Source organism: Giraffa tippelskirchi, chromosome 7 (genome assembly GCF_054371585.1).
Source record: "Giraffa tippelskirchi isolate mGirTip1 chromosome 7, T2T-mGirTip1v1.2.pri, whole genome shotgun sequence".
NCBI lineage: Eukaryota > Metazoa > Chordata > Mammalia > Artiodactyla > Giraffidae > Giraffa > Giraffa tippelskirchi.
In genome coordinates, this window is record NC_137281.1 from 124,071,313 (window position 1) to 124,087,087 (window position 15,775).

The 15,775-nt window shown below is 38.6% G+C and overlaps 1 protein-coding gene across 1 annotated transcript in view; it reads right to left on the reverse strand.

Annotated features, from left to right (window-relative positions):
- Positions 1-1,698: 1,698 nt before the first annotated feature.
- LOC145513846 (uncharacterized) overlaps positions 1,699-15,775 on the reverse strand; it is a 449,854-nt gene continuing 435,777 nt past the window's right edge. Inside the window, exons 8-9 of the mRNA XM_081510793.1 lie at positions 4,088-4,119; positions 1,699-3,056 (exon numbers count right to left, since the gene is read on the reverse strand). The gene's annotated coding sequence lies outside the window, so the exon portion shown is untranslated. The remainder of the gene's footprint in view (positions 3,057-4,087; positions 4,120-15,775) is intronic.

Sequence of the window (15,775 nt, forward strand, 5' to 3'; positions counted from 1 at the left end):
TTATGAACAATTTCTCTGCAGCATGCAATGCTGTCTGATAGCATTTTACCCATTGTAGAACTTCTTCCAAAATTGGAGTCAATCCTCTCAAACCCTGTCAGTGCTTTATCAACTAAGTTAATGTAATCCTCTTAAGTCCTTTGTTGTCATTTCAACAGTTTTCAAAGAATCTTCACTAGAGATTGATTCTATCTCAAGAAACCACTTTATTTTTTCATCCATAAGAAGCAAATCTTCATCTGTTAAAGTTTTATCATGAGATTGTAACAATTCACTTACAGCTTCAGGCTCCACTTTGAATGCTAGTTCTCTTGATGTTTCCACCACATCTGTAGATACTTCCTCCATTGAAGTCTTGAATTCCTTAAAGTCATCCATGCAGACTGGAGTCAATTTCTTCCAAACTCCTGTTAATGTGGATATTTTGACCTCTTGTCATGAATCACAACTGTCCTTAATGTCATCTAGAATAGTGAATCCTTTCCAGAAAGTTTTCAATTTACTTTGACCAGATTTATCAGAGGAATCACTATCTCTGGCAGTTATAGCCTTACAAAATGTATTTCTTAAAGAATAAGACTTGAAAGTTAAAATTGTTCTTTGATTCATAGGCTACAGAATGTATGTTGTGTTACCAGTCATGAGAACAGCATAAATCTCATTGTACATCTCTATTAGAGCTCTTGGGTGACTGGGTACATTGTCAGTGAGGAGTGATATTTTGAAAGAAATCTTTTCTGTTGGTCAGTAGTCTCAACAGTGGGCCTAAAATAGTCAGTAAAGCATGTTGTAAACACATGTGGTTTTACCTAGACTTTGTTCCATTTACAGAGCATAGGCAGAGCAAATTTAGCATAACTTTTAAGGGCTGGAATTTTCAGAATGGTAAATGAGCACTGAATTCACTTGATTTAAGTGAATTTAACTTAAATTCACTAATTGTATTAGCCCCTAACAAGAGAGTTAGGGGCTAACACAGCTAGTGATTTTGAAGCTTTGAAGCCAGACACTGACTTTTCCTCTCTAGCTATGAAAGTCCCAGATGGCATTTTCTTTCAATATAAGGATGATCCATCCACACTGAAATTTAGTTGCTTTAGTGTAACCACCTTCATTAATGATCTTAGCTAGATCTTCTGGATAATTTGCTATAGCTTGTGCATCAACCCTTGCAGTTGAACGTCATGGAGATGGTTTCTTTTCTTAAACCTCATGATCCTAGCTTCAAACTTTTCTTCTGGAGCTTCTTTACCTCTCTCTGTCATCATAGAATTTAAGAGAGTTAGGGCCTTGCTCTAGATTAGGCTTCAGCTTAAGGGAATGTTGTGGCTAGTTTGATGTTCTACCTAAACCACAAAAACTTTCTCCATATCAGCAATGAGGCCACTTCACTTTCTTTTCATTCATTGGAGTAGCACTTTCAATTTCCTTCAAGAACTTTTCCTTTGCGTTAACAACTGGGCTAACTGGCATAAGTGGTCTCACTTTGGGCCTGACTCTGTTTTTGACATGTTTTCTTTATTAAGCTTAATCATTTCTAGCTTTTGATTTAAAGTGAAAGATGTGCAACTTTTCCTTTCACTTGAACACCTAGAGGTCATTGTAAGGTTATTAATTGGCCCAATTTTAGCATATATTCCTAAGAGAATAGGGAGCCCCAAGGAGAGACAGACAGACTGGGATCAGCTGGTCAGTGGGGGCAGTCAGAGCACACACAAGATTTATTGATTAAGTTTGCTGCTTAATGGGTGGAGTTCTTGGAGCCACAAAAGAATTTCAATAATAACATTCAAAGTCTCTGATCACAGATCACCATAACAAATACAATAATAATGAAAAAGTTTGAAATATTGTGAGAATTACCAAAATGTGACATAGAGATATGAAGTGAGCAAATGCTGTTTGGAAAAATGGCAGTGATAAGACTTTTCAGGTGTAGGGTTGCCATAAACCTTCAATTTGTAAAAAAAAAAAACAAAAAAATAAAAGCAGTATCTGCAAAGTACTATGAAACAAGGTAAGCCCATATTCTGGCCTGGACCACATAGATAGGTGAAGTCTTTAAGACATGCACCATCTTCATCTGCCATTATGCCTCTGTAATTCTTACTAGTACACCATATCACCACCTACACTGAGCCTACATAAACCAGTGCAAGAGCTTCCAAGGAGGCATTATTCAAGCCAACTTCCTTCCACACAAAGCAAAGACAGGAAATGGTGCATTGTATCTTTAAATGGAAGAAAACAGAAGGTCTCTGAAGGAATAATGGGATGGAGGGCCAATTTAGAATGAGATGCCAGATGGGTACCATGGACCATTATGATAATGCTTTGTTAACCTTTTCATAAAGATCTTATGCGACTAAAGCTCTGATGTTGAGGCTCTACACTGATTTGTGTATTTGGCAATGAGAAATTAAACATTAAATGGGGAAAAAAAAAAAAAAACAACCTCTACCAATATTCAATCTATCCCCACTAACCTCCTCTCTCAACATTGCTATCTATTTTCATAAGCAACTGTGTTTTGCAAATAAAAATTTTCAAAATCCTCAATCACACCCACATCCCAAAACCTGGCCTTAGTTGGAAAGCTTTGCAGCTCTGACTCAGTAGAGCTGGTTATCCTCTTTAATTGGATTGATGGCGACAATTGTAATTACCTTAGATGAGATTACAATTGTAATTACCTTAGATGAGATTGCCTGTAATGTAATTATGTTTCCTTCATCAGTGTGAGCTGGACTTGTGGAATACACACAGAAGATGCCTCCAATTACTGAGAGGTTAAGGAGTGCATCGTATTGCCTCAGAAATCATGTTTGTTACTGTATAGGATTTTAAAAATTACATGTGACGCTGAAGGAATTATTCCTCTAAAGCAGGTTTTCTGACCCCAAAATATAGAGCTATAGTATATAGTGAGATGGCTATATTATGGAGCTCTATTTTTTTATTTAAATAAAAAAAAAATCTTAACAGAGAGTACCAATGGCAAATCTGTGTTTTCTTGTTTAGAGTTACTGCTTACTGGTTATTAACAGTGATCGAATCTAAAAAAAAAGAAAAAAACTTTTTTAAAACATACAATATGCAGTAAAGTTTAACTTGATTTTTCTCTATGGTTTAAAACTTACCATTTCTGAGAATAATATAATAAATAACAGGAGATAAATTTAAAATAGTCCTTATGAAATAACCATAATTAATACCTAGGAAGTCAGTTGCTTTGCTACAATGATGCCTCTTTCTATTTTCCAATTAACACATGGAGAACTTAAAATTTTTCAATTCAAAGCCCATCCTCGAAATAGGACAAGTCTGCCAAACGTACTACAAACACATGTCATTTAGGAGAAATGACACGAAGTGGAAATCCACCCCAATCTTATTAGCTTTAGCACTGCTCTCATTTAAAATAGAGCTGCTTATGGGTTTTTTTCTTGGGTTTTTTTCTTCCCAAGCAGATGAAACACAGAACTTGGAAATGTGCCCTTTTGAAAAACTTATTCCTATATTCACAAACCAGATGGTGCACATCAAATGCATCCTGGTTTTCTAATGAAATAAAAAAGGGTTCCTATTGTGTTCTTTAACAAGATTAATGCATCCTCAACTGCTAGTTTTGACAGATACTCCTGGAAAGTTGAACAACTTGGTGAATGCTGTTCTACTGGACCTCGACAGGAAGGCCTCACCAAATGAGGAGTTGGGGCCATGCTCAGGGGGGCTCTGCTTTTCAGTTCTTCCCAGCAGGATCCAGGATTGAAGCAGGCTCTGCCACAGCTGCTCCCAAAGAAACCTTCCATCCTTGAATATCAGAGACCAAGACAAAGAATCTGCTGTCTCATGAAAGGGCTAACCAAACAAGAAAAAGTATCTCCTCTCTCTCTCTCTGTGGTCTACTCCTCAGTCAAGCCATCAAGCCATTTTCGTAGGATGCTTTCATCACTAACACCACCAATAAAAGCCTAATTCTGGGCACTCATGACTATGAGATACCACTGAGTAAAAATATATTCAAAGCCAATAAAATTATGCCTGGTTCTTTCAACAAATTATAGAAAAATATAATGCTGTTTACCTTGGAGAAGGTTGGTTTGTACAGCCAAAAACCTGAAAAAAGAAAAGAGAAAAGGATTAATTCCCTGTTACTTCTAACTTTGCCACCATGATACTACATCTAACACAGCTGTGGTATGCCTTTTAATTTAGTAAATCCACATGTCATTTTTCTCTTGCTGGAAGTAATAGAAAGGTTTAAGCCAAGTTGGAGTCTAACCTAAATCCATTTTTTCTATTTAATTTCACCGTAAAGTCCGGAATAAGTTCAGATGAAGAAAAGCACCCACCAGCACACTTGAGGAAAAAACTATGGCAGGCTACACAGGGTAGTTTATAACTTTTTTTTTTTTAAACTTTAAACCACTTGAAGACTTCTGGTCTGCTATGTCTTATTTTGTCTCGCTCCAGAGATGAGAAAAAATTTTCTTTGTGCTGAGACATCCTGTTTCATGAAATTCAACATCATATCTCGGTTTTCTTCATGACCTGCTCTAATTTAACAGTTAGACTAGAAGAGAATGCACTACCAACAGGTTTGCCATATAATACCCTAAACCTGAAAAGAACAAGTTGGAAGCATCACAGGCTACACAGTAAATCGATTATTATTCCATCAATTCTATAAGCCTAAGAGTCTGAAAATTGAAGGAAGGTATTTTTGAACAACACTATTCAAAAGCTGTTGCTGAGTTACATGTTCAGTTAAGCTGAACACCATGTCTTATTCTCAGTTTGCTCTGCAGAATGTAAACATTTTACATTTTAAATATGTGTATCTTAGAACTTTTAGGCTAGAAAGACTCAATTAAAAGTAACACCACTATCACCAAGTTATGTCAAAGTTAATCAATACTCCAGGATTTGAAAAAAGTCCCCAAATGTCACACAATTCCCTGGGACCTGGGAGTTTTCCTTTCCTTACGGTATGAAACTGTTTCTCTTCATGGTGTTTTATCATTAAAAAAAGTGTTTAGCAAACTGGTACCAAATCAATCAAAAGGTTAGCATTCTTTTTATCTTGGTGCCCTTTCTTAATGGGCAAAAATTGATTGATTAGTTCACCTAGAACATTCTTAGCCTTAGGGCACAAACAGCACTTTGTACACAATAGTGGACTGGATTTAAACAAGAAAAAGAAAATCAACATTCAAGAATACAGTGAACTTCAAAAACGGAAGAAAATAAATGCTCAGTAGCTCAGCGATTAAAGAATCTGCCTGCAACTCAGGAGACGCAGGAGATGCTGGTTTGATCCCTGATTTGGGAAGATCCCCTGGAGGAGGAAATGGCAATGCACTCCAGTATTCTTGCCTGGGAAATCCCATGGACAGAGGAACCTGGAGGGTTACAGTCCATGAGGTTGCAAACAGTCAGACACGACTGAGCAACTAAACACACACACATAAGGCCTGAAAGCATATTGAAATTCCTATATATTTAAAATCTCACATTTACGTTTAAGTTGTATTGAATTGTTAAGTGTATACTGCTGCTTTATCTTAGTTGGAAATGTACTTACATGCTGACATGTAAATTTATCTGGATAGTTTAACTATCAGCTTAGTTTCTCTAAACTACATATATTTTTGAGGAAAAAAAAGCATTAAGGTACTTCCCCAATAAATCCACAATTTCTACTACTTCTGTCCACCCCTAGTTCCATATTGACTTCAAAACTACTTTCAGGAAGAGGCTTCCTTTAGTGGAAAGTTTGCTGATCTTTCAGAAAAAGCAGGGCTTCCCTGGTAGCTCAGCAGTAAAAAATCTGCCTGCAATGCAGGAGATGCGGATTTTATCCCTGGGTTGGGAAGATCCCCTGGAGGAGGGCATGGCAACCTACTCCAGTACTCTTGCCTGGGAAATCCCATGGATAGAGGAGCCTGGCAGGCTATAGTCCATGGGGTCACAGAAGAGTTGGACATGACTTAGCAACTAAGCAAAAATGACAGAAAAGGCAGGGGGTGAAAGACAGAAGCAACCAGCTCCTTGCCACTGGACATAATAAAGTAAGAAGAGCTACCAGAACCTAGTAATAAGAATCCTCTTTTACCTATATATAGAGAACCATAAAACATTGGTGAAAGAAATCAAAGAGGACACAAGTAGATGGAGAAACATACCGTGTTCATGGATTGGAAGAATCAATATAGTGAAAATGAGTATACTATCCAAAGCAATCTATAGATTCAATGCAATCCCTATCAAGCATCCAACGGTATTCTTCAGAGAACTAGAACAAATAATTTCACAATTTGTATGGAAATACAAAAAACCTCGAATAGCCAAAGCAATCTTGAGAAAGAAGAATGGAACTGGAGGAATCAACCTGCTTGACTTCAGGCTCTACTACAAAGCCACAGTCATCAAGACAGTATGGTACTGGCACAAGGACAGAAATATAGATCAATGGAACAAAATAGAAAGCCCAGAAATAAATCCACACACCTATGGACACCTTATCTTTGATAAAGGAGGCAAGAATATACAATGGAGAAAAGACAATCTCTTTAACAAGTGGTGCTGGGAAAACTGGTCAACCACTTGTAAAAGAATGAAACTAGAACACTTTCTAACACCACATACAAAAATAAACTCAAAATGGATTAAAGATCTAAACGTAAGACCAGAAACTATAAAACTCCTAGAGGAAAACATAGGCAAAACACTCTGACATAAACCACAGCAGGATCCTCTATGACCCACCTCCCAGAATATTGGAAATAAAAGCAAAAATAAACAAATGGGACCTAATTAAACTTAAAAGCTTTTGCACAACAAAGGAAACTATAAGCAAGGTGAAAAGACAGCCCTTGGAATGGGAGAAAATAATAGCAAATGAAGCAACAGACAAACAATTAATCTCAAAAATATACAAGCAACTTCTGCAGCTCAATTCCAGAAAAATAAACAACCCAATCAAAAGTGGACCAAAGAACTAAACAGACACTTCTCCAAAGATGACATACAGATGGCTAACAAACACATGAAAAGATGCTCAACATCACTCATTATCAGAGAAATGCAAATCAAAACCACAATGAGGTACCATTTCACTCCCATCAGAATGGCTGCTATCCAAAAGACTACAAGCAATAAATGCTGGAGAGGGTGTGGAGAAAAGGGAACTGTTGATGGGAATGCAAACTAGTACAGCCACTATGGAGAACAGTGTGGAGATTCCTCAAAACACTGGAAATAGAACTGCCATATGACCCAGCAATCCCACTGCTGGGCATACACACTGAGGAAACCAGACTTGAAAGAGACACGTGTACCCCAATCTTCATTGCAGCACTGTTTCTAATAGCCAGGGCATGGAAGCAGCCTAGATGCCCATCAGCAGACGAATGGATAAGGAAGCTGTGGTACATATACGCAATGGAATACTCAGCCATTAAAAAGAATACATTTGAATCAGTTCTAACGAGGTGGATGAAACTGGAGCCTGTTATACAGAGTGAAGTAAGCCAGAAAGAAAAACACCAATACAGTATACTAACACATATACATGGTATTTAGTCAATTGGTAAAGATAACCCTGTATGCAAGACATCAAAAGAGACACAGATAAATAGAACAGTATTATGGACTCAATGGGAGAGGGCAAGGCTGGGATGATATGGGAGAATGGCATGGAAGCATGTAAATTATCATATGTGGGGCGAATCGCCAGTCCAGGTTCGATGCATGATACAGGGTGCTTGGGGCTGGTGCACCGGGATGACCTGGAGCGATGGGATGGGGAGGGAGGTGGAAGGGGGGTTCTGGAAGGGGAAAACATGTACACCCATGGTGGATTCATGTCAATGTATGGCAAAACAAATACAATATTGTAAAGTAAAAAAATGGAAAATAAACTGATAAAAAAAAAGTGAAAAAAAAAAAAAAGAATCCTCTTTTACTCTGACCCTGTTCTATTATTTATTGTTTGGGCAGCTGGAAGTACCAGACCCCCAGCACAATAATTTATACTGTAGGGGAAGTGGTTTTTACATTTAAGTGTGCATGAGAGTCTCTAAGGAGAATTTATTAAAAATGCAGATTCCTGAGCTCTAGCTCAGCTCTACTACATCTGAATCTCTAAAGGGTTAGTGCCTGGGAATGTTTATTTTCAATAATTTTCTGGGTGACTTTGATCGAATGGTCATTTTGAGAAATACAGACTTAGGAAGACAGGAAAAGTGGTATCAGTCTGTACCACGTGCCAGGTCTCGGAGGGGTAGGTCTGTTATATTGATATCCCATCTCAGAATACATTCAATATTTAAGTTTGAAAAATAGTATACAGAACATAAGTACAGTATGTTCTTTACTTGCAAATGTTTTTCCTTTTCCTTTACGATTTCCAAATAGATAATTGACCTGCCTTAGCATTATATTGTTTCGGTAACCTATAAACCACTGAAAAATGAGAAAGTTTAAGTAAGACAACTCTAATTAAAGTGGCCTTTATTTATTGTTTAACTTCAAGTAAGTCATAGAATCCTTGAAATTTATAGCTGGATGGACTTCAGAAAAAAAAAACAACTTAGTCCAATCATTTCATTTTTCCAAGTGAAGAAGCTTCCATGCAGAGAGATTAACTGACTTTAGGATTATTTTATAAATGGGGGTGAGGCAAAAGATTAACGGAAAATTTTAGCTGTGATCTTGAATAATTTCCATGTATATGCTTAATGTTTACCACCCTTTCTCAATTCAGACGGAAATATCCACAAAAAGAACTATGGCAGTAAATACAATTAATCATAATCAATCATGCACTGTCTTGGATTTGCTTAGAACCAAAATACTGAAATGGACACATGGCATCCTGCTGGTTCTAATTTTCTAACAATTCATTAAATATTTCATGCTTTGCTTGTGACAGCACAAACCTTTCAACCTCTTATTATAATTGATGTTATAAAAGGCACCAAAGTGCCCAAATACGTGCCAGGAGGTCTGGAGCGTGATGGCCATTTCCAACAACCATAGGGTCTGCATAAATTATAATAAGCATATTACTATCATTTTCTTTGTAACAGCCTCAGAACTTTCTTTATCTATAAACATTGGTTTTAGACTAGATGGCATCTAAGAATCTAACAGTATGATACAATTAAGCTAAAACAAAAAGGATGGATATAAAGATGCCAAGTTTTAATTTAAAACAGAAAAACATTTGAGAAATGATTATCTCTCCCACCACCATCATTTTACTGAAAAGGAAAATTTTAACCTCAAAGCTTAGGAAATATATAATTTCAAAACAAAGATAACCTTTAACCTAAAAAACTCAACTTAGTAAAGCACTACATTGTCCTTAAGTTCTCCATACTGCTATAGATTCATAATAATTATCATGGACCCAGTGCCAATCAATGAACTATACTTTGGGAGCCACTGCTGTAAAGTTCTTCGACAAAGAACTTAGAGTCAGCATTTCCCTGGGTTTATCTCACACAACATTCATCCCCTGAGATGCTTCTAAATAAAAGATTTCCTAGTTTTAGAGCAAAAAGGTGTGGTGGTGGTGGTGCTTCACAGTATAACCCCTTTCAGAGGTTCTTAGTGAATAATGCATGTTCAGAGTTCTCTTGAAATAAAGAAAATGTTACCTTTATTTCCTCTCTCATTTAAAAAAAAATGATATCATTTACCCCAGGAAACATTTTTTTTGCACACAGCACCTATTCACATTCTATAAAACTAGTATTCTGAATATCACATTCTCAGAGTAGTCTATAATTTTCCCGAAATCAGCTCCACATCCTGACCTGCCAATTACACCTAATAGGACCACCCTTCTCCCACTCCCCAGTGGCAACTTTGGAGGAGGCTTTGACCGACACTCAAGAAGTATTAGTGAAGTGAACTGGAGTGAGCCCAAGACTGCAGGCCGCAGGTGAGTTCAGAATAAAGCCCTGTGGGGAGGAAGACTTGGTGTTCATGAGGGAGATGGTATCTTCCCCTGCCCATCAGAGAAACTCAGGTGTCTTAGGCCCTCTTTCTTCCTGATCACTTCAGCAGGTTCAGCTGTGTGTAAGGACACCAAAATAACAGTGGTGTAAACAAGGTAATGTTAATTTTTCTCTCATACACGTAATCACCTACATAGTCTTGAGCAGTGGTTCTCAAAGTGCAGCTCCAGCAGAGCAGTGTCAGCATCACTGGGACACTGTTAGAAATGCAAATTCTTTTTGTTGTTTTCTTTCTTTAAATTTTTTATTGGAGTATAATTGATTTAAAATGCTGTGTTAGGTTCTGCTGTACAGCAAAGTGAATCAGTTATACATATGCACATATGCACTCTTTTTTTTTAATCAATAGATTCTTTTCCCATATAGGTCATTACAGATTACTGACTAGAGTTCCCTGTGCTATACAGTAGGTCCTTATTAGTTATTTATTTTTATATAGTATATTTTGTGTATGTCAATTCCAGGCTTCTCTGGTGGCTCAGCAGTAAAGAGCCTGTCTACCAATGCAGGAGACGTAAGAGACCTTGGTTCAATCCCTGAGTCAGGAAGATCCCCTGGAGGAGGAAATGGCAACCCACTCCAGTATTCTTGCTGGGAAATCCCTTGGACAGAGAAGACTGGCGGGCTACAGTCCATGGGGTCACAAAAGAGTTGGACATGACTTAGCAACTAACACTGAGTTCTTTAGCCAATGGCCTGGTCCAGGCACTCCATCAGCTCCACCTGGATGGCTGTAACTGTCTTCTAATGGCCTCTGTTACGTCCACCGATTCTCTTCAACTTGGCTCATCCCACCTAACTAGGGGGCTATCTTCTTTAGAATGTAATTTGTTGTCTCTTTCTTACTAGACTATCATTTGATTCCCCACTAGCAAAACCTGAACTCTGCAAGGAAGGTCACAGAGTCTTTCCACTTCTGGCACTTATCTTTCTTCTTCATTATCCCTCACCCCCTCATCTGGACACCTTCTAGATCCCAGCTGCAGTAAATACTGTTTCCAGAACCTACCACACCACTTTCCCCTCCACGCGGTTTTACACATGCTGTTCCCCCTTTTTGGAATGTCTGTGTTCATGCTCCTCTACACACACACACACACACACACACACACACTCATACACTCACACACATGTGCTCAGACACAATCTTTTCCAACTGATAAACACCTGCTCATTTTTTAAAATCTAATGTACACACCAGTTCTTTAGGGCCTTTCTCCATTTCTCCATGCTTGGTTACTCACTTTCTTGTGTTATCATTGTAGTTATTCCTACTTATTCTAGAATACTTAGCACACTGTATTTTAATTTTTTGTGTACAAATCTGCCTCCCAGATTTGATGGGGAGTTTCTTGGAAGCAGGTAGTGCTACTTATTCAGTAAACATTAAATGTCCACTGTGTGCCTGGAAGTCTATATCCTGAGGACTAGGGCCTAGCACAGTGTCAGTGTCTGATGGGTACCCAATAATGACTAATTCAAAGCATGAATGCATGAATGTTTTCTGTAAATTCTCTCAAGGATGCAATGATTATAACATACCTGTGGGTGTTCTTGAGAAACATACATAGAAGCATATTAGTATTGTATTAAATCTGCTAAATTCAGAAGTGAGAAATATTTTCAGAATAAGTATTGGCCTTTAAATAGCAGAAGAAGGGAATTCTCTGGTGGTCAAGTGGTTAGGCTCCATGTTTCCAGTGCAGGGGGCACAGGTTTGATCCCTTGTTGGGGAGCTAAGATCCTACAAGCGTCCAAGTGTGGCCAAAAAAAAAAAAAATTAAAATTTTAAAAAGAACAAAGAGCAAAAGAAGAAGAAGAAGGAGGGAAATGAGAAAAAAACCTGGGATCAGAGAAAAAGATGTGAAGTTTCTATGCTCAAAGCAAGGAATATATTTGTACCTGGGAACATAGGGGAGAACAAGTCCCGTAACAGTGATTTCAGCTCTACAGAGAAACAAATAGTATCCTTCCAAGTTTGCAAGACTTAATGGCACTTGTCCTGTGTGCTGAGCAGGAGACGGTGAATTACATTGTCTGTGCACAGATGAATTTAAATTCCCACAGGCACAGTTGACTATGATGCCACTTAACCCTGAAATCTTTCCTCTCAATTTCTTGAAAGAAGGGAGGATATCCTGATGCGTGAAGCTTTTCTTCTGATTATTTAAAAAATAAAAGTCTCTCCGGCAATTGTCCAAGCCCAAGAGCTAAAATGAAAATGTTCATTTTGAGAATTTCTCACGTAATTCCCTGTTTGGATTGAAGGTAGAGACCTTTTCTTGCCTAGTCATGGGACAGAGAGTAATAAATGCTTCTAAAATTCCAGACCAAGTTGGAATCAAGGACACTTAGCAGAGACAAGTGGTACTATTGTGGCTCCCAGAAAGAGGCAAAAGGGCAAGCCAATCTTTTTATGGTCTGTCCTGTGCCAAGATCTAGCTTTGTTTATTCGATCAGTGAATCCATTCCGAAAGGTTATATTCATTACGGTACTTTGTCACTAATCGGATAAAGGAAACAATCAATGTGATTGCCAATAGTGTTACTTTTTGGAATGAACCAAGCAATGTATATGCAGTTATGATGAATAATTGTTGGATGTAAAATATTATGGATGTAGTTACAATTTGCTTGTCAATGATGGAGCTACTATACAATGCAAACAAAAAATCCCACAATCTTTTCATAATTTTCATGAAGGGCTCTTCTAGATGGAAATTTTTATTTATGTAATTTTCATAGGATATAATTTGACATAGACTCTGTCTCCTAAGCAAAGACTGTGTTGTAAACACTCTATTTAGCTTGCAATTACCATACAGTTAAATGACTAATCACAGTAACTCACTCCATGGTCATTGACAAAAATGGCCACACTTACAAATGAAATTAACACTGAGAAAAACGAATCTGCCTCTTACTCACATCCAGAAAGTCAATCACAGAAAAATGCCTCAAACATAACAATTCTGTGATGAGACATGGTTAATCTGTGCTGTCTGAGCCAGAAAATTTTACATCTTAGGTCCTGATTTTTCCACTCCAAGTACAGCTGAATGCAGTGAAGAAGGATGAGGCGAACTCATTCACAACAAAGGGTAAGACATTTTCTAAGTATACTTGGATGAGGTGCTTGAATTCTATTTCACAACATTTTTCATCCTCACTAACCCTTCTCTTATATCCTACCAAATAAAAAGATATTGATTCTTAATGAAAGGTACTTATGAAACAATGACCATATCTTTCTAGCTCCCATTACCTTGATTTTAGAAATAACATCTAGTTCATGTTAAAGACTGCTGTTAGGGCTGGAAAACTCAGAAAATGTCATCAAGAATGGCATGAACTGCAGGAAACAACTGCTCCCTCCTGGATTTCACTCCCACTCATGCAGAGTTTATCTGAAAAGGTACTGGGGTCTTCTGGCATATGTTGATTATAGTTAGCTCTCTTTTCCATGCTCTATTATGGCTCTTCCAGAATGTCACTATTTCCAAGTTCTCTCCCTCCCACATTTCTTAGCAGTGTCAGCAGATAATCTTGCTTCTCTAGACTCAGGGACACTAGAAGCCAACACATAGGAACTCTCCCAACATGGCGAAACTTCTGCACCCACCTCCTCATCCCTTTCTTCATCTATACATTTTCTGTGTCTTCACTCATCCTCACCTGCTCCTATCCTGATACAATGAAAAAGAGGTTTCTCCCACAGTCTAAAACTGAGCCCTCTAACTAAATCCTGATACTATCCTCTCAGAATTCTTCTCTTCTGAATTTTCAACTTTTAGTACCTCTTTCCCATCCATCAGTTCAGTTCAGTTCAGTCGCTCAGTCGTGTCCGACTCTTTGCGACCCCATGAATTGCAGCACGCCAGGCCTCTCTGTCCATCACCAACTCCCAGAGTCTACCCAAACCCATGTTCATCGAGTTGGTGATGCCATCCAACCATCTCATCCTCTGTCGTCCCCTTCTCCTCCCGCCCCCAATCCTACCCAGCATTAGGGTCTTTTCCAATGAGTCAACCTTTCGCATGAGGTGGCCAAAGTATTGGAGTTTCAGCTTCAACATCAGACCTTCCAATGAACACCCAGGATTGATCTCTTTTAGGATGGATTGATTGGATCTCCTTGCAGTCCAAGGGACTCTCAAGAGTCTTCTCCAACACCACAGCTCAAAAGCATCAATTCTGCAGCGCTCAGCTTTCTTCACCGTCCAACTCTCACATCCATACATGACCACTGGAAAAACCATAGCCTTGACTAGACGGACTTTTGTTGGCAAAGTAATGTCTCTGCTTTTAAATATGCTATCTAGGTTGCCATACCTTAAGTCAAAAAGTAAATGAAAACTTTTCATTAACCTTTCTACTCCTTAGAAATCAAATTTCCTTAAAGAATTGCTTCCAACTTGTGTGTTGTGTCAGCCAGTCCACAAAAGTGACCCTACAATGGTTCACTGGTCTTCAGGTCGTTATTTTGTTCCCTCTCTCTGAACTGGCCACGTGATTCACTTTTTGGGCAAAAGGATGCAACAAAGGGACATTGCATAACTTCTGAGATTAGGTCAAAAGAAATTTTGCACTTTCCACCAGGGTATCCTGGAATCTTCCCTAAGGGAAGCTAGTCACCATGCAAAAAGTCCAACTAGCCTGAGACTGCTGTGCTCTTAGGAAATCCAAACTGTCTGTGTGGGGAGGAGGGGTAAAGAGGGAATGACAGGGCTGCCTGTCTAGCCCCCAGCAGTTCCTATCAACCCAGGTGAGCACCTGCCATTGGAGTGAGGAGCCCTCTTGGACTTTAAGCCCAACAGAACCTTCCAACGGTTCTGGCCCCAGTTGAGATCTGACTGCAACCATGTGAGAGATTACTGCACTCATTTCTGAGGGCTGCTGTAACAAAGTAGTAACATACATAAACTGAGTAGCTTAAAACACCAGAAGTTTATTCTTTCATAGCTCTGGAGGCAGGAAGTTTGAAGTGAAGGTATCAGTAGGGCTGTGCTCCCTCTGAGACTCTGGGAGGAGTCCTTGTTTGCCTTTTCTGAGCTTCTGGTGGGGGATTCATGAGCAGTGATCAATCCTTGACATTCCTGAAATTGCAGCTGTGTCTGCCCACCCCCCCACCCCCAGAGGCAGAGTTCCTGCCTCTGTCATAACTTGGCATTCTCCTTGGGGGCTTTATAAGGACACCAGTCATGTAGAACTAACACTCCACTCTACTCCAGGAAGATCTCATCTTAACTAATTCTATCCATAATGACCCTGTTTCTAAATAAGGTCACATTCTAGGCACTGGGGGTTAGGATTTCAACATATGTTTCTGAGGGACAAAATTCAGCTCATAATAGACCTCAGTCTAGAACCACTCAGCTGAACCCATTCAACCCACAAAACATGAGAATAATCATAAACATTTTAAAAAATACAGGATCAGCAAAGTGTGATAAAGCAAAATGCAATAAAACAAGGTATGTCTGTACATTTACCTCCCTCTCTTACTGAATGAAGTCTATCGAAATAACCAAGAGACTTTGTCTGCAAGAATAAATTCATCAAATCCCCCAAAAACAAAGGGTGATATCAGCATACCAGAAACTTGAAGGATTTCTTAATAATGCAAAGCAGAATTAAATTGAAAGAGAAAGTAAAAACACAGTCAGAGACTAGAGACAAGATGGTCGAGGAGTAGGAGTACATCTCTCTCCATGGATGCATCAGGAATACATTTTCAAAGGCAGA